Below are 22500 nucleotides of genomic sequence, written 5' to 3'. Positions count from 1 at the left end.
ATGTTCCCAATAGAGACATGTATTAGCGAAGACCAGTGCAGTGGAGCCACCACCCCCTCCTCAAGTGCGTAATTAGAATAAAAGTTTGATCCTTGTAACCAGTCAAGGCCATGACAAGCCAAACATGCCAAGTTATAGCTACGAAGATCCGGGATATTGACACCCCCCCCCCCCCCTTCTCTACGTGTCATAAGTTTCTTTAAGGCTATTCTCGGGCGTTTCTTATTCCATATATAGACGGAGAACATGGAATTTAATGTCTTGATATCAGTGTGTTTTAATAGAAGAGGAATTGTCTGCAGCGGATAGCGCAATCTCGGGAAGCTTACCATTTTCAAAAGATGGCATCTCCCCATGAAGGAGAGAGGCAGATGCTGCCAGCGTTGAAGGTCTTGTTTAATTTTATTTATAACCGCTGGGTAATTGAGGCTATATATTGTGTCCGGTGTGCGACCTATGTTTATACCTAGGTATTTAATGGAGGACCTAGCTATAGTGACCGGTATACTCAAAGAAGGTATAAAGTGTGCTGCGCCGTTACTGGTCAAGTGTAGTAATTCACATTTTACGACATTAACTTTAAAGCCGGAGTGGCTCTCAAATTTTTTAAAAAGCTCAAAGACGTGGGGAAGATCTTGATGCGGGTCTGATAGGAATATCAAGACATCATCTGCAAAGTATGTTGCCTTAATTGTTTCCGTGCCCACCCTGATGCCCCTTACACTTTCGTCAGCCTCCAATGTGCGAATAAAGGGTTCCAATGTGAGATTAAAAAGGAGGGGGGAGAGAGGGCAGCCTTGACGTGTCCCTCTATACAATGGGATGGTGGAAGAGAGAAATCCTGGAGTGTATACTTTTGCGGAAGGAGCCGAATATAAGGCTCCAATAAAGGATCGGAAGGGCTCTGAAATACCCATAGAGTCCATCGTACCTCCCAACCAACCCCAATCAACCATATCGAACGCTTTTTCGGCGTCTATAGTAAGGATAGCTGGGTTTGGGTGAGCAGACGGATTAACTTTAACATCATCGAGTACAGTTAGTATTTTCCGGATATTGGATACCGCGGAGGGCCTTTTACAAAGCCGACTTGGCTTTGTGAAATTATTCTAGGTAATATAGTGGCTAATCTATCCGCCATAAGTTTAGAGATTAGTTTTAAGTCCGAGTTGATTAAAGAAATCGGACGATATGAGGAAGCTAATTCTGGGTTTTGGAAGGACCTTTATGTATGCGACATTGGAGGCTGCTGGAATAGTTTGTCCTGACAAATATCCATTATATAGTTGAAGTAAACACGGAGTGATTTGATCCCTCAGGACCTTAAAGTATTCACTGGCGTATCCGTCGGGGCCTGGGGCTTTCTGTATTTTCAGCGAATTTATACAAGATTTTAACTCTACTTCTGTAATTGGGGAGTTCAGGAATGTCCGTTCCTCCTCTGTAAGTTTGGGAAGATGTAGGGAGTCTAAGACCGTAGGGAGCGAGGTAGGAGTATATGTTCGCTTTGTATACAGATCCTCATAAAATTGCTTTAAGATGGAGTTAACTTGTTTAGGGTGTGACTGCAAAGTTCCCATTTTATCCTTCAATGTGGTAATATGGAATTGTGATCCCAAAGGTTTGGACAGACGTGCCAGCAACCTTCCCGCTTTGTTTCCGTATCGAAACAGCTTCGCTTCAAAAGCGGACCGTTTCATCTTTTCCCCTTTATCCAACCACAATTCATATTCCCCCTTTGCTTTCTGCCATTCTTCCTTGTTTGAGGGAGTTGCTATTGCTTGGAAACGTGTGTAGGTCTGCCTCAAAGCCAGGCCATATTCCTCAATTTTCAATTTGGTCTGGTTTTTAAGTTTCGAGACATACGCAATTAGTTGCCCTCTCATGACTGCTTTGGAGGTGTCCCAGAATAGCTGGGGATCCTGTGAGTGAGCTCCATTGGTAACCTCAAAATCCAACCACCAACCTTTAAGTAAAGATTGGAACGATTCATCAGATGCCAATTTGCTGGGGAAGCGCCATAGGATGTCCGAGCCCCTCGGAAAGCAGTCATGTAATTCTAGCAATACCGGAGAATGATCTGATATAACCATGGGTTCAATAACACTCTGGTGCACCCGCTGAAGGAGCGGCGTCGACACCAAAGTGTAATCGATGCGTAACCATGATTGTTGGGCATGTGAATAATGCGAGTATTCTCTGCCATCAGGATGATGCAGACGCCAGGGATCATGTAAACACGTGTCTGAAAGGAAAGTGTGTAAGATAGTTTCTCTAGCTAGATCCTTGTGAAGACACGGTTTATGGGGATTACTCCTATCCTCTGGAGGTTGTAAGACTACATTCAAGTCTCCCCCCAGAAGTTTGGAGGGTGTCGTATCAACTGCAATAACTCCGTTTAGCATCTTGAAAAAGTGAGGACTACGTACATTAGGCCCATATACATTATATATGCTAATGGAATCTGCTGAACCCGTGAGGTGTATATTCACCCATCTCCCTGCTGAATCAGATGTAGAGCCCGTGACAGAATAGGGGAGGTTTTTACCAAGGAGTATCAGAACTCCCGCCTTCGAATGCTGGGCGGGGGATCCGTACACCTGGCCCACCCACAGTTTCTGCATACGGTGGTAGTCTAACTCCGTGAGATGAGTTTCTTGTAGGAGCGCAATGTCGGTCTTTAGCCTTTTGAGATGGCGTAGGACCATCATGCGCTTATGGGGTGACCTGAGTCCCTTAACGTTCCATGATACGATTCTCATAAACGGGTGATATATTTAGTTTATCAATGTGGATGTCTAACTGCCACCCTCCCCTTCCCAACCTCGCATTCAAACCCAAATGTATAACCAACAACAGGTAACTAACACACCATGGTCCTTGCAGTACCATTGCAACATCCACGTATATGTGACATGCGACTTCACTTTTTTCCCACATGTAAAAGCACTTCTTATCTTAACTTCACCGTAACGATACCGCTCCCAGCCACGGTGCTGGTCTGGTCATATCATTATAAGATCGAGCACGAAAGATATAAACAAAGAGTGGTCTATCTTGCATATGTCATCTAGTTGTGCAAAACGATCAAGAAACAATGCATATATATCACGTACTTACAATCTATAAGCACTGAGCAATATATTCCCATATGTGTAAAAGGATATCTCATAGAAGTCCCGAGTGCTTCTGCGTTCCTGAGCCTCAGGATATGGGAGTTCATCAAGTGTGACTTTGCTGAAGATTCCTGTTCCTCTGCGGTTTAGGAGCTGAAAAAGAAAAGCCATCTGATGTAGAGCTGTCCTCCCTGGAGAATTCTCACGCTTCACCCATTGGTTTATGCGTAGGAGAAGAGCGGTCAGGCGGTAAGGATTTCAAAATGGCATCCGCCGCTTCCGGTGTAGAAAAGGTGACATAGGATCCATCCGTATTCGCGACCTTGAGAACTGCCGGGTACAATAATGCAAACTTGACATGGCGCTTGTATAGTGCCGAGCAGACTTGTGAAAATGCTCGACGCTTTTTCGTGACTTCCGCTGAGAAGTCGCCAAAAATCAAAATGCGGTGTCCTTTATAATCCAGGCCATCGTGTCTACTTTTAAAGGCCTTCAGCACTGCCATTCTGTCTGAATAGTCTAAGTACTTGACTATGACTTGGCGCGGGCGAGGTCTCGTCTCCTGTGAGCCCTTGTCTGTGGATCGTAAGTCAGGTCCAACTCTATGAGCTCGCTCTACTTTACAGGCCTGGCGGATTCCCAAAGCCTCCGGTAAGTCCGACTCGCACAATCGCCTGAGATCATTCGCCAACACCGACTCCAGTAAACCCACGATGCACAGATTGTTCCTACGTGACCTATTCTCTAGGTCTTCCACTCTATCCCAGAGCTTTTGGTTTTCCAATCTGGTATCTTGGACTAGTCGGCGGAGGTCCATGAATGCTGTATCCACGTGGTGCATGGCTGTCTCCAGCGTGTCTATGCGCTCCCCCTGCTTCGTCACCGTGTCATGTAATTGTGATAGGGAGGTATTCACCGTTTTAGACAGGGATTCTTGTAAATCCGGGGAGATTAATTGCGCTACTTGAATCGCCAATTGCTTATAGTCAATATTCAGGGTAGATAATGTAGACTCACCAGACGTTGAGGGCAGTGGAGCTTGAGGAACTTCCGACTCATCTGGTGTGGTTTGCATAGAGGACTCGTCCGCCATGATGGCTGTCTGGTCGGCCACGCGGCCGGACTTGTTCTGCGCTCTGGATTTGCCCATAATATGGACGAATCTGTCCATATACCAACAGGTTTGTCTTCCGTGCTGCAGGAGATCAGACTCTGTTGTCCCAGCGATAATTAGTAAGATCTGACCGAGTGATATTGGTATCAAGGGCAGGAGCACTTACACTCGCGCGTCCTCACATGCAGGCGCCGGAAGTCTGCCGTATATTTTTAAAGACAACTGCCATCCCAAGACCCGGTGGCACCCTACCTGATCCACAGCCTGCTGGCGGGCACTCCCTGCTGCTACTTCAGACACTCCCCGGACTTATTCCTCCATCTCCTCTCCAGCCTAACGGCACTGCCACCTCCTACAATCCATCCGCGGCTCCAGGCGTCAGAATCCATGATGACAGCTGAAGCTGCAGTCCCTCGGCCGCCTCATGATGAATCTGGAGGCAGTTCCTGCGGTTCCCCAGTCTGCGATCCAGGGACCAGCGACACAGTCGGACCCACACTACAGAGCCAGGCCCCAAGGCAGATGAGATCACGTCCTGCTCCTCACAGCCTAGTCTCCCACCCTCCCCATCTCACATATGGAAGGTGACGTCAGGAGCAGGTCTTGAAGTCCTTGGGCAGAAAGCTAGCGGATGCTCTGCCTGGAGACCATGGCCATGGGAAAAGTGACTTTCCCTGACTTATATATGGATAGTGACTTCAGTTTTCCCAGGGCTGGTCCCCGGGTGACGTATCCCACTGTATGCCATTCAGCGGGATACATTTGGTCCTTTCATAGGCATGCATCGGGGCCTTTCCAACCTATACCTCCGACAGAAGGCATAAACGTGATGTGCATGGGGCCTAAGGCCTGGTTTATACGACAGAATTCTAATCATTTTGGACAAGACATCATTGTACCAAGATTGTGACACTAGAGCGGCAGGTATACACTGAAATCAGCGGTGAACGAACAGGCAAAGAATTAAAAAAAAAAAAAAAGATTGTTTGTGAGGACAACCCATTTTTAAAGAGAATCTGGTGCAGCGACCAGCAGATTTCAATAACCCCTGGCGATGATCTGTTATCGCCAGAAGTTGTTGGATCTGTCTATTCACGCCATTCAAGTGAGCGGTCGTCCATGTAATGCATAGACCACCCAGGTGCACACGAGCGCGGCCAGCTATACGTTGAGGATCATAGAAAAGGATCCAAAGCTGCGAGGCCCCCCCCCCTTATGCCTGAATAGGCATGATATGGTTGAGACAACCCTTTTACACTAGTGGCACTGGAAAACTACACCTACATTTACAGGTTTCAATAAAAACGGACCTTTGTGTCATTAGAATTGATGGCGGACCATAATGAATATAAACTTTAAATTAAATTATGTCAGAAAACTGATGCAATCGCATTGAGAATCCTCATTTGCTTTCATAGTCACGAACATATCGGTGAAGATGCACAATTAATTTTAGCTGTGATGGAGTGCATGGTTGAAATGTTATTGTGGATCTTGCACTTATATGGGCCCAATTTTTAGAATCACAATTGCTTTCGAGTAAATTTCATGAATTATTTATTATCACGTCACAACTAAAGAGCATGCACTTTAAATAAATGAGATGCATCAGATGCACGCTCTCTCTTCAGATCAATACACTGTAAATCAAATCATATTGCCTGGCCAAATCTTACCCATGTCTACAGACCGATGAAAGAAATTAAAAGCCAGCCTTGATATGGCCTAAAAATAACACAACTCATATGGATTAACTATGTGCCCACATAGTTGGAACGAACCTAGCAACGTCCACAGAGCAGCTTCAACCTCTGCAGTGCCCCCGTTGCCCATTCTATGTAGTGCCCAAATATTAACCCAACCTCTACTTTGTTGTTGTGCTACAGTAGTCCAGGCCCTTGTAGTGCTTCATACAGTTTGCCCCTGGCTTCTGAAGTGACCATATAAAATAGCATCATTCCCTGTGGATACAATAGCTTCAGCCACATTAGGATATGCCATTACTTTCTGACTGATGTTGTCCAACTGCTGGGGCCCGGACTGATTTTTAGATTTATGCTAATGAGTTTCTTAATGCCCAAGTGGGCGTGTTTTTACTTTAGACCAAGTGGGCGTTGTACAGAGGAGTGTATGACGCTGACCAATCAGCGTCAAACACTTCTCTCCATTCATTTACACTGCACTAGCGATATAGCTATATCGTTATGTGCAGCCACATACACAAACACTAACATTACTGCAGTGTCCTGATAATGAATATACATCACTTCCAGCCAGGACGTATGACTACCAGTCATACACTCCTCTGTACAACGCCCCCTTGGTCTAAAGTAAAACACGCCCACTTGGGCACTAAGAAACTCATTAGCATAAAGCTCAAAATCGCTCATAAAGAGGTTTAAAATAGATCGTTTTTCTAAATAAAAAGCACTGCTGTCACCTACATTACAGCGCCGATCCCCTTACGTAGGAGATAGAGCACTTATAATGTGGTGACAGAGCCTCTAAGATTTAAGAATCACAGAACGGTTTTTCTCTGCTCAGCGGCGATCCCAGTCAACGGCTGTGTAGGAAACAGCAGCACACAACCCCATTTACTTGAATGGAGCTGTGCTGCAGTACCTTGCACAGTGGTGGTAGAGACAACCCTGAGGGTATGTGCACACGATGAGAGGCTTTTACGTCTGAAAAGACAGACTGTTTTCAGGAGAAAACAGCTGCCTCGTTTCAGACGTAAATGCTCCTCCTCGCATTTTGCGAGGCTTCTCTGACAGCCGTAAATATTGAGCAGTGCTTCATTGAGTTCAATGAAGAACGGCTCAAATTACGTCTGAAAGAAGTGTCCTGCACTTCTGACGTGGCTGTATTTTTACGCGTCGTCGTTTGACAGCTGTCAAACGACGACGCGTAAATGACAGGTTGTCTGCACAGTACGTCGGCAAACCCATTCAAATTAATTGGCAGATGTTTGCCGACGTATTGTAGCCCTATTTTCAGACGTAAAACGAGGCATAATACGCCTCGTTTACGTCTGAAAATAGGTCGTGTGAACCCAGCCTACCAAGGGTTCCTTTTTTTAATTGATATTTGCCAACAGGCAGAGAATGCAGCAACTAACAATTGGAAAGCAGATTGTGCTTTCCCTAGTGGAACAAGTCCATGCCCGCTTTTACTGGGATAGATGGAGCTGAATGTTGTTAGCGGAAGCAATCAACTGGATAATGCATACAGCACCAGAAGGAAATCTAATATAAAATTTTTATAAAAAAAAAAAAAAAAAGAAGAAGGCGGTCGCGAGGAACCATTTAGTTATCATGGCGAGTTGGTGACCAGAGTTTGTTCAGATTTTATAACGGACATACTGAAAACCTGACCAATCAGGCATATCACAAATCCTGCTGTTACTGTAAAACTTAAAAGCAATTAAAATAAAAAAAGTGTCGTTTTATAATGTAACTAAAGACAATTTTACATGGGGCAATGATAGGGCAAACAAGCATTCATATGAACGCTCGTTCCCGATCATTGCCCTGTGTCCACAGGGCAATCATCCGATGAACGAGTAAATGCTCGTTAAATCGGCTGATCGTATCATTTATGCAGCAGAAATTATTATCGTTGTCGGCAGCACATCTTTTTGTAATGAACAATTTTAGTTATGGCCCATATTGACCGGTGTAAAAAGACCCTAAAGCTGGCCATATACTATAGATTTTGTAGGGCTAAAAAAAGGCTGGACTAGCCTACCGTCAAAACTTCAGCGACACGAATGAGCGGGACAGTTGCCGACCTCACATTTCTGTTGAAATTTTATTTGCCATATTGTATTTTTTTTTGGGCTGCTGTCAATTGCAAACCTTGGAAAGTCGTTAATACTGAACGCCACGCCACCAAAAGAAGCCCAGACCAGGCCACAGATAAATGCTGGGGTCAAGCTATAATATGTGATTTTAAATTATAGCGTGGTTGTGAAAAAACGCAAACATTCAAAGACTATAATCTCTAATTTATGGCCAGCTTTAGTTGGAATCATACTTTTGTACATCTTGAGAAGCAGCAAACAGTAGAATACACATAGGATGCGTATATCTTATATAAAAGGAACAAAAACAAAAAGAAAGCAGCACAGCTCCAGATAGTGGGTGCAAAAAGAATCCTCCTGGACTCCGGATACGAGTCCATAGATCTAGAGAACAAAAATTAGAGGCAGCACTCCAGGCAGTGAATAAGTGAAGTGCGGTGTTTATTCACCTTAGCAACGTTTCAATCCTTCTCAGTGGGGTCTCTTTCTCAAGCCATTGAGACAGATCCCATTGAGTAGGATTGAAACGTAGCAGGGGTGAATAAACACCGCACTTCATTTATTCACTGCCTGGAGTGCTGCCTCTAATTTTTGTGTCCTATATATAAAAGATGTGTACATAAAAAGCTTAACCTGAGCTGAGGAGTTGACTGAGGGACACATGGGATTACTTTGCCTCCTTGGCCCCTTTTTTTACGCCATGTAAAGCTAGTGCTTACCGCATTTTTCCGTATCCAAACTCCAAATGCTTGGCACCGGCTCAGAAGCGGAGCCGGTGCCATCATCGCTGGATGTCCGCGGTATCTTACAGCTGAAATCCGGTTGTAATGGCAGGGACTAAAATTAGCTTCGATCCCTGCCATTAACCCCTTAAATGCAGCGCTCAAACGCGATCGCGGCATTTAAGGTGTTTGCAGCTCATCGGAACCCCAGCATCGAAATGGTCGGGTTCCGGTAGCTGCAATGGCAACTGGAGGCCTAATACTGGCCTCCCGGTCTGCCTAGCACGGAAAACTTCCAGCCCCCGCCCAGCGGCAGAGCCTTAACGGCTTCCGTAGCCGCCGGCAAGATGGCGCTGATGACGCCTGAACCGGCGTCATCAGCGGTGGAAGTCAGCTGTATGTTACAGCTGACATCCACCTGTAACGGCAGGAACCAGAGCTAGCTCCGATCCCTACCATTAACCCCTTCGATGCAGTGATTGAAAGCGATCGCTGCATCTTAGCAGTTGCTAGCAGATCGTCAGGCCTGACAGGCAATCAGGACTGGTGACTGCTGCTATGGCAACAAGAGACACAATGGCCTCCTGCTCTGCCATTACAGAAGCAGATTAGGCCCCGCCGGGAGGCGAAGCCTAATCGGCTTGCCGTCCGTGAATAACTGACAGATCGAATACATTGCACTACGTAGGTAGCGCAATGTATTAGAAAAAAAAAAATCTGACAGTTGGACCTTCAAGTCCCCTAGTGGGACTTGGAAAAAAGTGTAAATAAAAAAAAAAAAAGTGAAAATAAGTTTGAAAACATAATAAAAGTTTCAAGTAATAAAATAATCGCACAATCGCCCTGTTCAACTTATCAAGTCCTTTATTATTGAATAAAAAATAATAAACCATACGTATTTGGTATCACCGCAACTGTAACGACCTGAGGTATAAAAGTATTATATTATTTATTGCACGTGGTGAACAGCGTAAAAAAAAACCAAACTATACCAGAGTTTGTTTTTTGGTCACTTTGCCCTACAAATATTGAAATAAAAAGTACCAAAAATGGTACCTATAAAAACTATAGCTTGTCTCACAAAAAACAAGTCCTCATACAGCTCAGTCAACGAAAAAGTTATGGTTCTCGCAACATGGCGACAGAATAAATACATTCTTTTTACAAAAGGTAATTTTATTGTGCAAAACATTGTAAAACATAAAAAAGTGCAATAAATTCGGTATCGCCGGAATCAGACGGACCTGCAGAATAAAGTTAACATGTAATTTATAACGCATGGTGAACGCTTTATAAAAAAAACGGAAAAAAAAAACAAACTATGCCAGAATTGCGTTTTTTGGTTATCTGGCCTCCTAAAAAAATAGGATAAAAGGTGATCAAAAAAGTGGCATGTACCCCAAAATAGTAGCAATAAAAACTACAGCTCGTCCCGCAAAAAAACAGCCCTCATACCACTACGTCTATGAAAAAATAAAATTAGTTAAGGCTCCAATAAGTCCGGAAATAAAAAAATATGCAGTTGTGCAGCCCGAGGGGAACAATTCTTCGGTTTCAAGAGGCGATTTATCAAGGCCCTAAAATTAGGGAACCAGGAAGGGGAGGGCCCAAACATATCTGCTGGAAGTGACGGTGCCCGTATTATACCAGAACAACACTTCCCAGCAAAATTCCCCAAACAGCAAAGGTGCGGAGTGTGGACCAAAAAGGTCATAAGAAAGGACACAATATATCAGTGCGACACTGGCCTGTGCAGAAAAGATTGCCTCCAGCGTAACACACATCTATGGATCATTTTATTGTTTTCTTTACCCCATTATTATACTACCTGACTATGCCCCTGATATACTCTGCCCAGCTTACATGTACCCCCACATTATAAACGGAAACACCAGGGGTACTCAAACAAATCTACTACCAAGCAAAATCCGCTCTCCAAAATCCAAATGGCGCTCCCTCCCCTCTGAACCCTAGAGCGTGCCCAAACAGCAGTTTACTTCCACATATATGGCATCGCCATACCCGGGTTAACCCTTTTAACAATTTTTGGAGTGTGTGTCTCCAGTGGCATAAGCGGAGCACGACATATTTGCCACTGAAATGGCATATCTAGGGAAAAATATCCATTTTTAATTTGCACCATCCGCAGCGCATTCATTTATGGAAAAGACCTGTGGGGTGAAAATGCTCACTACCCTTAATAAATGCTTTGAGGGGTGTAGTTTCCAAAATGGCAAAATGGGGTCACTTTCTTTTTATTATTTCACATCTGAGCCTCTGCAATTGTGAACCAATACTTTGTAAATCGCCAAATGAGGTCTCAATTTTACATGGTACTCTTTCACTCCTGAGCCTGGTCGAATGTCCAGGCAAAAGATTAGGGTCACATATAGGGTGTTTCTAAAACCGGGAAACACCGCATAATAATTAGAGAGGTGTCTTGTTATAGCGGCACAAGCTGGGCACCACATATTGGCATATCTATGGAAAAAATCCCATTTTCACTCTGCAACATCGAGTGCATACTAATTTCTACAAAACACCTGCAGGGTTAATATGCTCCCTACACCCATAGGTGAATGCATTGAGGGGTGTAGTTTCCAAAATGTGGTCACTTCTGGGGGGTTTCCACTGTTTTGGTCCCAAAGGCGCGCAGAAACTAATCCAGCAAAATCTGCACTCCAAATGGCGCTCCTTCCCTACCGAGTACTGCCGTGTGCTTAAACAGCAGTTTATGACCACATATGGGGTATTGCCACACTCAGGAGAAATTGCTTTACAAAATGTTAGATTTCTTTTTTTAACTTTATTTGTTGAGAAAAGCCAAGTCTTATTGAAGAAAAAGGATTGTTTTTCTTTTCACTGCCCACGTCTAATAAATTCTATGTAACACCTGTGGGGTCAAAATGCTCAATACACCCCTAAATGAATTCCTCAAGGGGTGTAGTTTCCTAAATGGAGTCACTTTTTGGGCGTTTTCATTGTTTTGTCCCCTCAAAGGCTTTGCAAACCATTCCTGCTAAATGTGATCTCCAAAAGCCAAATAGCGCTCTTTCCCTTCTAAGCCCTGCCGTGTGTCCAAATAGCAGTTTATGACCACGTGGGGTATTCTTTTACTCGAGAGAAATTGCTTTACACATTTTGCGGTTCATTTTCTCCTTCAGTCCTTGTGGAAATGAGAAAAAATTTAAAATCACTAAACCTACACATTTTCTTTGAAAAAAAACGTAGATTTTCATTTTCACGGCCTACTTCCAATAATTTCTGTAAAAAAAAACTGTGCGGTTAAAATGCTAACTATACGCCTAGATAATTTCCTTAAGGTGTGTAGTTTCCAAAATGGGGTCACTTTTGGGGGATTTCCACTGTTTTGGCACCGCAAGAGCCCTTCAAACCTGACATGGTGCCTAAAATATATTCGAATAAAAATAAGGCCCCAAAATCCACTAGGTGCTCTTTTGCTTCTGAGGTCGGTGCTTCAGTCCAGTAGCACGCTAGGGCCACATGTGGGATATTTCTAAAAACTGCAGAATCTGGGCAATAAATATGGAGATGCATTTTTCTGGTAAAACGGTGTTACAAAAAAAATTATTAAATATGAATTTCTGCAAAGAAAAAGAAATTTGTAAATTTCACCTCTACATTGCATTAATTCCTGTGAAAAGTCTAAAGGGTTAAGAAACTTTCTAAATGCGGTTTTGAATACTTTAAGGGGTGCAGTTTTTAAAATGAGGTGACTTTTTGGGGGTTTCTAATATAGAAGGCCTTCAAAGCCACTTCACAACTAAGCTGGCCGCTGCAAAAATTGCCTTTTGAAATTTTCTTGAAAATGTGAGAAATTGCTGCTAAAGTTCTAAGCCTTGTAACGTCCTAGAAAAATAAAAGGATGTTCAAAAAACGATGCCAAACTAAAGTAGACATATGGGGGCTGTTAATTAGCAACATTTTTGTGTGGTATAACTGCCTATCTTACAAGCAGATACATTTAAACTGAGAAAAATAAAAAAAATTGCAATTTTTCGCTAAAATTTGGTGTTTTTCACAATTAAATACTGAACGTATCGAGCAAATTTTGCCAGTAACAAAGTCCAATGTGTCACGAGAAAACAATCTCAGAATCGCTCGGATAGGTGAAAGAATTCCGACGTTATTACCACATAAAGTGAAACATGTCAGATTTGAAAAATGAGGCTCTGTCAGGAAGGTCAAAAGTGGCTCAAGAGGGAAGGGGTTAAATATTTATTGAATTGATTTTATGTTACACCTAATAAACATGGCGCCCTTTATTTCCAAATATTCTGGTGTGTCTTCTTATTCAGGTTTTGGGGGTGACATGTGAGCCCATGTGGTTTCTCAGTATTTCACCTACTATTTACAATATAATCTCAATTCACTCAGGCACACCCATCATGCCGCACTCAACAAATCACATGTATAATTTAAACAGAAAATAGAAAAATCAGGCTAGAAATAGTGACATGCTTGACGATACTATCTTAATTATTCAGAAAACTACATATTTCAACGACATATTTCTGGATACAAGAATTACAATGCCCGGTTACTGCAACAACAATTTGCAGCTGAAGGAAATGGATTCCCTCTGTATTTCACACTCTGCTGAGCAGCGGCTAAAGATCACGGATGATCTGAGAGATAAGTTTAGCTCTCTAATCAGTAGTTATCAGATCATCAGATGCAGCTTGGGGGATTTGGAGGGAAATGCTTCCAGAGCTTCAGTGAGACAATAAATGTTCTCGCTGTTATGCAATACGCACTATATAGAATAAACTGAGCAGTAAAGAATAAGAGAGGCAGTTGGGTGCTCAAATAAAAATGCTGCTATACAGTTCCTATAGAATGTATTCACTTTTGAAGACTGTAAACCGTAAAAAAACAAAAAACGAAGAAAAAAAAAAACACATCTTAGTGTCATTTACATTCATTACATCAAAAGGCTTGTAATCTCGTAAATTGTGCTAAATAGTATGAGCAATGAGACGCAATACGTAGTCTGTACGGCTTCACGGGAAAGGGCAAAGAGCATTGTCCAAGCTTGTTGCAACCACATCCATGTCTGTAGCTCTCGGCTCCTTTCACAGAATTCTTCAATATAAGAAGCTGTGCCTGGAGATCCGAACGTGGGGATGTGGCTGTAGCAAACCTCAGCAAAAACGCAACGAAATATGCTTTCTCTGCCTCCCATTGATGTCAATGGGAGGTCAGAGGAGTAAACGCCCGAGGATCGGGCATGACGCTTCTTTTTACCGCAAGACTGTTTTTCCGCTCGCGGTAAAAAAATGCCTCCACCTCCCATTGAGATCAATAAGAGGCATTTTCGGTCGTTTTTTGGCGCGGTTTCCATGTAAAAAAAAACTGTGTGAACAGGGCCTTAGGGTCTGAAAATTAATTATTATTATAATAAAGCATGAGTACTGTAGGAGTCTATACGGTTTAGCCCTACTATAACCCATTTAAAAACAGGATTATCAAATGCATAACTATTCAGCCACTATAAATCAGAATGGAGTACAGACACTTGGCAGCCAATACCGATCCTGTGTGGATATCTCGCTCAGCTTCACATGTGGAAACTACTTGTGTGCTTATCCCACATGATCAGTATGGCCGATTAGATGCATTGTCCAGGATGATCTGGTTCATGGTAGTAATACAAATGTACTGTTCAATGGCTCCAATACTGTACACTTGCCCGACTTAACAATAAGCTCTTATTGCTTATATTTAGCTGTGGGTTTATAAGAATGAGGACAATGGCAGTTTTTGTTTTTATGAAGTTTGCGTGAAATTTTGATTTCAGCACATTACCATTACTAGTTTAATATGTCCAAACTCCTGGACAACACCTTTAAATTAAATAAAACTGTGCAGACTGATCCCATTGAGGTTTATTAAATGAGAACAAGTACACTAAATTGCCTTTAGTAAATGATTTAGGTTAGTTTTACCTTTAGGAATCATGCACACTGAGCATGTACAGAGGCACATGGAGCCCTTGCACCATCATTTGGTTCCACCGATTATCACCTCCCTAAGAGGACATCTGATAAAGCTCATTACAGAAGGGCCCTATAGACCATAATGGGTGCTGTATTCTAGCTCTGTACATCGCTATACAATTATGTGCATCAACCCTACACCATATCAGTGGTTCTCAAACGGTTTCAGTTTTTAAAACGCTCAAAAAAAAGCTATGCAATATACAAAAGAAAGCATTACCTTACATAGGGCTACCAATCTATAGGGCACAGCAATAAAGCTAAGTGCAGGAGCAGAGACAAAATGCTCTTTGTAGTGGTAAAGTGGCTCTATGAGCTGTATTATTGTCAGCAACAAGATTATTACAGCAGCCAAGACAGTGCTGATCCTTTCAGTAAGTAAAATTACAAATAGATCGGAAAATTGACCCACATTTGCCTATTGCATAACACAATACATCACATCTGGCCTCATGCACACGACCGTATTTTTTTCCCACCCGTAAATACTGGCGTAAATACGGGTCCGGTGTCACACGTATTCCACCCGTTTTGCACCAGTATTTACGAACCCGTGCCCGTAAATATGGGTCCGGTGTCACACGTATTCCACCCGTATTTACGGGCACGTTTTTGGCGGCAAAATAGCACTGCACTAATCGGCAGCCCCTTCTCTCTATCAGTGCAGGATAGAGAGAAGGGACAGCCTTTTCTGTAATAAAAGTTAAAGAAATTCATACTTACCCGGCCGTTGTCTTGGTGACGCGTCCCTCTCTTCACATCCAGCCCGACATCCCTGGATGACGCGGCAGTCCATGTGACCGCTGCAGCCTGTGATTGACCTGTGATTGGCTGCAGCGGTCACATGGCCTTAAACGTCATCCAGGACGTCGGGCCGGATGTGGAGAGGGACGCGTTACCAAGGCAACGGGCGGGAGACCGGACTGGAGGAAGCAGGAAGTTGTCGGTAAGTATGAAAGTCTTTTATTTTTAACAGGTTTATACTGATCGGTAGTCACTGTCCAGGGTGCTGAAAGAGTTACTGCCGATCAGTTAACTCTTTCAGCTCCCTGGACAGTGACTATTTACTGACGTCGCTTAGCAACGCTGCCGTAATGACGGGTGCACACATGTAGCCACCCGTCATTACGAGAGCTCCATAGACTTCTATGGACTGTCCGTGCCGTTATTACGGCCTGAAATAGGACATGTTCTATCTTTTTCAACGGCACGGGCACCTTCCCGTGAGAAAACGGGAAGGCACCCGTCGCCAATAGAAGTCTATGAGCCCGTTATTACGGGTCGTAATTACGACCCGTAATAACGGGAGTTTTTACGGTCGTGTGCATGAGGCCTTAGTCTGTATTTTTGTTGTTTGTTTTTGTTTTTTTAAGTGTGAAGAAATCCATAAGGCCTCTTGGTGAGACATTGAGGTTTCACTAAACACACTATATTGAAAAGGAGTATTGTGACACTTACACATTACACCTACAGGAGCTTTTATGACATCCCATACTGAATCCATAGGCATTAATATGGAATTGGTCCGCCCTTTGCAGCTAAAACAGCTTCCACTCTTCTGGGAAGGCTTTCTACAAGATTTTGGAGTGGGTCTGTGGGAATTATAGCCCATTCATCTAGAAGTGCATTTGTGAGGTCAGACACTGATGTTGGACAAGATGGCCTGGCTCGTAATCTCCTTTATAGTTCATCCCAAAAATGTATGATGGGGTTGAGGTCAGGGCTCTATGGGGGCCAGTCAAGTTCCCCTACATGAAACTCACCCAACCATGCCTTTATGGAGGTTGCTTTAAACACTGGAACATGTGAAAGGAAAAAAGAAGGAGAACAACTGGTACTCCTAAGGTAATACGGTTTAGAAAATATATGGAGAGCAATGCATAGTGAGCTGGTTTACTCACCTAGTTTTGTTGTGCACGTATAGGCACAACACTACTGCTTTGCATTGGTATCAATGATGATCTCTATTTAGGTGCCGGCTGCCACCCGCTGCTATCCCACGGGTGAAATCCACTTTGCCCGGGGAGAGGGAATCAAGTAGAAGGGAGAAAAAGTGCAGCATTCGGGACATGGAGCCTGGCAGGTAATTATTCAAGTGAAGTATATTTGTCTTCGGTATACGTATTTATTGTTACACACTACGAATTTCAGGACCGGACAGGTCCCTTCCTCAGGCTAATAAGGTCCTAAAACGCGTAGTGTGTGACAATAAATACGTATACCTAAGAAAAATATACTTCCCTTGAATAATTACCTCCCAGGCGCCTTGTCTCGAATGCTGCACTTTTTCTCCTTTCTACTTGCTTTGAACACTGGGGCACAGTCATGCTGCAATAGAAATGGACCTTCCCCAAACTGTTCCCACAAAGTTGGAAGCATACATTTGTCCAAAACGTCTAGGTATGCTAAAAAATTAGGATTTCCCTTCAATGGAACTAAGGGGCCTAGGCCAACCCCTGAAAAATCAACTTCATAGAATTATCCCTTCTCCAATAAACTTTACCATTGGCACCATGCAGTCAGGCAGGTAATGTTCTCCATGCATTCACCAAACCCAAACTCATCCATCAGACTGCCAGATTGAGAAGAGTGATTCCTCACTCCACAGAACACACTTCCACTGCTCCAGTAGCGGTGGTTTTATACACCAGTGGAAATGAGTCTGAATGAAATACCTGAATTCAACGATTAAGAGGTGTGTCCCAATACTTTTGTCCATATAGTATATGTTAAAAAAAAATAGCAGGAAAATACAAAAGTAAAAGAAAAATCAAATAGGACCACGTAAAAAAAAATGCATCTATCATCTGGACAGAAAATATTTGACAATAGGGTCCTTTTAAAAGAAGCGATCCTCTATAAAGGCCCCATGCACGCGACTGTATATGTCGGCCGTATTTACGGACCCATTCATTTCTATGGCTGACTTGACACCTTCCCGTATATTTACGGGAAGGTGTCTGTGCTGTAGAAACCTTCCGTAAAATATAGGACATGTCCTATTTTTTTATTTTCCGGACCGTGCTCCTGTACTTTAGAACTGGATCACTGCCCGAAAATGCGGACAGCTGTCCGCAGCCGCCGTGCCCGTAATCACGGACCATGATTACAGGCACAGTCGTGTGAATGGGGCCTAAGCAATCAAAGTGGTCAAGAATCTATGACCTGCAAAATATTTTATTTCTCAGGAAAAGGACCGCCACCTAGCAACTGCTTTTAGGTGCAATCAGGAGCCTCACAAATACTGTAGGGAAATGGAAAAGTGAGACTGTGGGAATGTTGAAAGCGGCCGCGGCTTTCAAGAGGGAAGTCCTTTGAGAAATTTTTCCCTAGGCGGCTTGATGGCTAGTACATTCTCCCCTCCACCTCAAGAATCCCAAAGTTCGGTTCTCAAACTGCTTTATTAACTGTAATAGTCAGCTCCTGCAATCTTTTCTATCATAGGAAGGGCATGTGTACATCACGCTTTCTGCCCTACATTTAGCGTGTACGTCGGGAAAGCTCTGGCCCTGGGGAAGCCCCTGAGATCACTGTCCCTATATGGACACTGATGTCAGGGACTTTCAACTATGGAGTCCTCGGCCAGCGATTGGTAGCGCTCTGGCTGGGGACTCCGGGACTGGAGAAACTCCGAACCTCACTGTCCATATATGGGCAGAAACATCAGGGGCTCCTCGAGAAGCGAAATCCCTGGACAGAGGACTTGCAACGCTCTAGCCGAAGACTCCGGCATTGTGACTCCTGCCATCACCGTCTATATATGGACACTGATGTCAGGAGCTATTACGCAGGAGTTTCTTTGGCCACATAGCTTCCAGTAGCGCTCTGCCCGAAGCGGGGAGTTTGGGCGACATATCCCACTATATGCCTATACAGTGAGATTTTGTCGCTACCTTTCGTCCGAGGTATACATTTGGATTCCGCCCAACCTATACCTACGACGGAAGGAAAACACGTAATGTGCAGAGGCTCTAAGGCCAAACAAAGTAATACCCTAAAGTAAATTGGGAAAGGGGAAATCATTAAGTGGGGAGCTGGGAGTTTAGCTGTGGCTACATGGTTATCTTTTCTCCAAGAACAAAAACGGCTTGCAGGTAATATGTTCCTGCAAACTGTGCTTTGTTCACAGTAGGGGGTTCTCCGCCATCTAGAACCAGCTGCTCGGTAAAGTAGCCCACACCTAGTGGTACCGCTCAAATTATAGGTGTTCAATTCAACTGGCGTCCATCAGAAATGGAACATCAAACCATGTGCCATGTTTCTAGGGGAACCCCCATCACAGCAGCTCATCTGCTAACGCCATACAGCCCCCCCTGTAGAGAACACCATACAGCGCCCCCCCCTTGCAGGGAACGCCATACAGCTCCCCCCCCTGCAGGGAAAGCCATACAGCACCTCCCCCTGCAGGGAAAGCCATACAGCACCCCCCCCTGCAGGGAAAGCCATACAGCACCCCCCCTGCAGGGAAAGCCATACAGCACCCCCCCCTGCAGGGAAAGCCATACAGCACCCCCCCCTGCAGGGAAAGCCATACAGCACCCCCCCCTGCAGGGAAAGCCATACAGCACCCCCCCTGCAGGGAAAGCCATACAGCACCCCCCCCTGCAGGGAAAGCCATACAGCACCCCCCCCTGCAGGGAAAGCCATACAGCACCCCCCCCTGCAGGGAAAGCCATACAGCACCCCCCCCTGCAGGGAAAGCCATACAGCACCCCCCCCTGCAGGGAAAGCCATACAGCACCCCCCCCTGCAGGGAAAGCCATACAGCACCCCCCCCTGCAGGGAAAGCCATACAGCACCCCCCCTGCAGGGAAAGCCATACAGCACCCCCCCCTGCAGGGAAAGCCATACAGCACCCCCCCCCTGCAGGGAAAGCCATACAGCACCCCCCCCTGCAGGGAAAGCCATACAGCACCCCCCCCTGCAGGGAACGCCATACAACGCCCCCCCCTGCAGGGAACGCCATACAACGCCCCCCCTGCAGGGAACGCCATACAGCGCCCCCCTGCAGGGAACGCCATACAGCGCCCCCCCCCTGCAGGAAACGCCATACAGCCCCCCCCCCTGCAGGAAACGCCATACAGCCCCCCCCCTGCAGGGAATGCCATACAGCCCCCCCTCCCCCAAAAAAAAAAATGCGACCTATAGTGTGTCCTACAAATAACATGAAAGGATACATGTGTGATCGCTGGCATTGATAGGGAGAACGGGGGACTGAAATTCCCCCGAAGTTCTCCATGACTAACCTCTGACTTCCGGCGCCTGTGCTCAATAAAAATGAAAGGAGCGCTGGTCACGCATGCGCAGAAGCACGACCGGCGCTCCATTCCTTTCTACGGAGCTGCCGACACAGACCCCGGAAGTCCGAGGTTTGTGATGGAGAACTTCAGGGGACTTTCAGTCGCCCGTTCTCCCTATCGCTGCCAGCGATCACACATGTATCCCCTATCCTGTGGATACATGTCTTTTGTTTAATGGCAGAGCGGGGAGATACCTCCCTGCTCTGCCGTAGTGTTCAGTGGCGTCCCGCTGTAGCAGCCATAGCGGCTGCTAGCGGAGCCTGCGGCCATGGTGGGGGCCCGTGCCGGCGGGCGACACGGGCCCCCTCATGCCGCGGGCCCCGTAGCAGTCGCTAGGGCTTCTACGGCGGTAGTTACGCCACTGCTACTGCATATAATATACCCCGACACTGCCCCCACACAGTATATTGCCCCTATAACTGCCTCCACAGTATAATGCCCCGCATAGCTGCCACCACACCGTAGAATACTCTCTATAACTGCCCTCTACACCATATAATGCCCCCCATAACTGCCCTCCACAGCTGCCTCTACATAGTATAATGCCCCTATAACGGACTTCCACGCAGTATAATGCCGCCATAGCTGCCCGCAACAGTGCCTGATAAAAATATACACACTCCCCAAACCCCGTTCCAATAACGAGTCGAGGAGATCCCTCTGGTCTGTGCAGCTTGGAGCAGAGCGGTGTCATGCGTGATGACATCACTGCCTCGCGTCCAACGATACATAGTGAATGGTAGAGCAGGGACCTTTGGCCGGTCTGGACGAAGCACAGAATTCTAGGTAAGCGTAAGGCTGGATTCACACAAGCATGTTCGGTCCGTAAAGGAGGGAACGTATTTCGGCCGCAAGTCCCGGACCGAACCCACTGCAGGGAGCCGGGCTCCTAGAATCACAGTTATGTACGATGCTAGGAGTCCCTGCCTCTCCGTGGATCTACTGTCCAGTACTGAAAACATGATTACAGTACAGGACAGTTCTCCCACAGCGAGGCAGGCACTGCTAGCATCGTACATAACTATAATGCTAGGAGCCCGGCTCCCTGCAGTGTGTTCGGTCCGGGACTTGCGGCCGAAATACGTTCCGTCCTTTACGGACCGAACATGCTCGTGTGAATCCAGCCTAACACTTTTTTTTTCTGAGTTGCTTTTTTTGCGGCAGAATAGAAGCTTTTCCGCCACAAAAAAAAACCGCAACATCTGCTATTGGTTACAGGTTTTACCTCCCTATTGAATTCAATGGGGGAAGACCCACAAGACAAAAGAAGCAATTACGCAAATACAATTGACACGCTGCGGATTAAAATAACGCACCGCAGGTCAATTCGAGCGTTTTTTTTCCGCTCATCATTTAGGCATCACGTAGAGGAGATTTGTTCAACTTTTTTTTTTACGCATTTCAACGCTTGGCCTGATGAAGACGCTGGCTCAGCGTTGAAATGCCTAATCTTTTACAATAAATTTCTTTTTGTATCTCAAAACACTGGAACTGCTTCTACCTTTTATTACCAGCAGCGCCGTTAATGGTCCACCAATAGTTTCTTCCTGCAAATACTTGACAGCGGTAACCACCTCCAGTTACCGGATGGGACCTGGCTGCAGCAGTCTAATGATACCTATTTCATTATAAGTCTACAACAGCGTTGTGCCTGTGCTAGCACAACACCAAGATGTCAGCTCAATTTTACTTTCCTCTGTTTTATTCCATTACTTTTGGTGATCTGCACTATGTGGCGCCGTGCGTTTTTTGCTTTCTTCTCTTGTTCAAATCTCATCCACTTTACTGCTACTGTATTATGCTGTGGCTTTTCCGCAACAAAAAAAAAAGGTTGCGGAAAGACTGAGTATTTACGCAACGCGTGAACTCGGCCTAAGAGCAGTGAGACTATGAAGATCTCTGCCACACTACTTTGTTATGTTGAATTCACTAAAATTGTTCAAAAGGGACCTGGATGCCTTTCTTTAATGTATTAAATGTTACAAGTTATGGTTACTAGATCTGTGGAGATGGGTTGTTGATCCAGAGATTTATTTGGACTGCCATATTTGGAGTTGGAAAGGAATGTTTTTGCCTCATGGGGTTTTGCCTTCCTCCAGACCCACATTGCAGAATAGGCTGAACTGATTAGAATCAGGTCTTTTTCTCAGCCTTACAAACTATGTTACTCAACAGGTGGAATGACAAATTGCAACATATGCATGGGCTATCGATACATTGTTGTGGACAATTTAATTGACCGTGAACAAATATATTAATATTCATGATTGATCATATTGAACATTTACATCAGAGGTCTCAAACATACGGTCCCTGACGCTGTCATCTGCGGCCCGCAGAGAGGAGGAGAGCAGGCCGAAGAAGGAGCGCCGTACACAACCCCCTGTAGATAGTGCCACGCCACACAGCCCACCGTGTGGACAGCC

General features: G+C 45.0%; 1 protein-coding gene across 1 annotated transcript in view; it reads right to left on the bottom strand.

The window, feature by feature from the left end:
• The window catches only part of PPM1H (protein phosphatase, Mg2+/Mn2+ dependent 1H), a 207189-nt gene that overhangs the window by 157778 nt on the left and 26911 nt on the right, over positions 1–22500 (bottom strand). The gene's annotated exons all lie outside the window — the stretch shown is intronic.

The sequence above is a fragment of the Rhinoderma darwinii genome, chromosome 3, assembly GCF_050947455.1.
Source record: "Rhinoderma darwinii isolate aRhiDar2 chromosome 3, aRhiDar2.hap1, whole genome shotgun sequence".
NCBI lineage: Eukaryota > Metazoa > Chordata > Amphibia > Anura > Rhinodermatidae > Rhinoderma > Rhinoderma darwinii.
The sequence above is the reverse complement of the archived record's forward strand: the minus strand, read 5'-3'. Positions and strand labels throughout refer to the sequence as shown.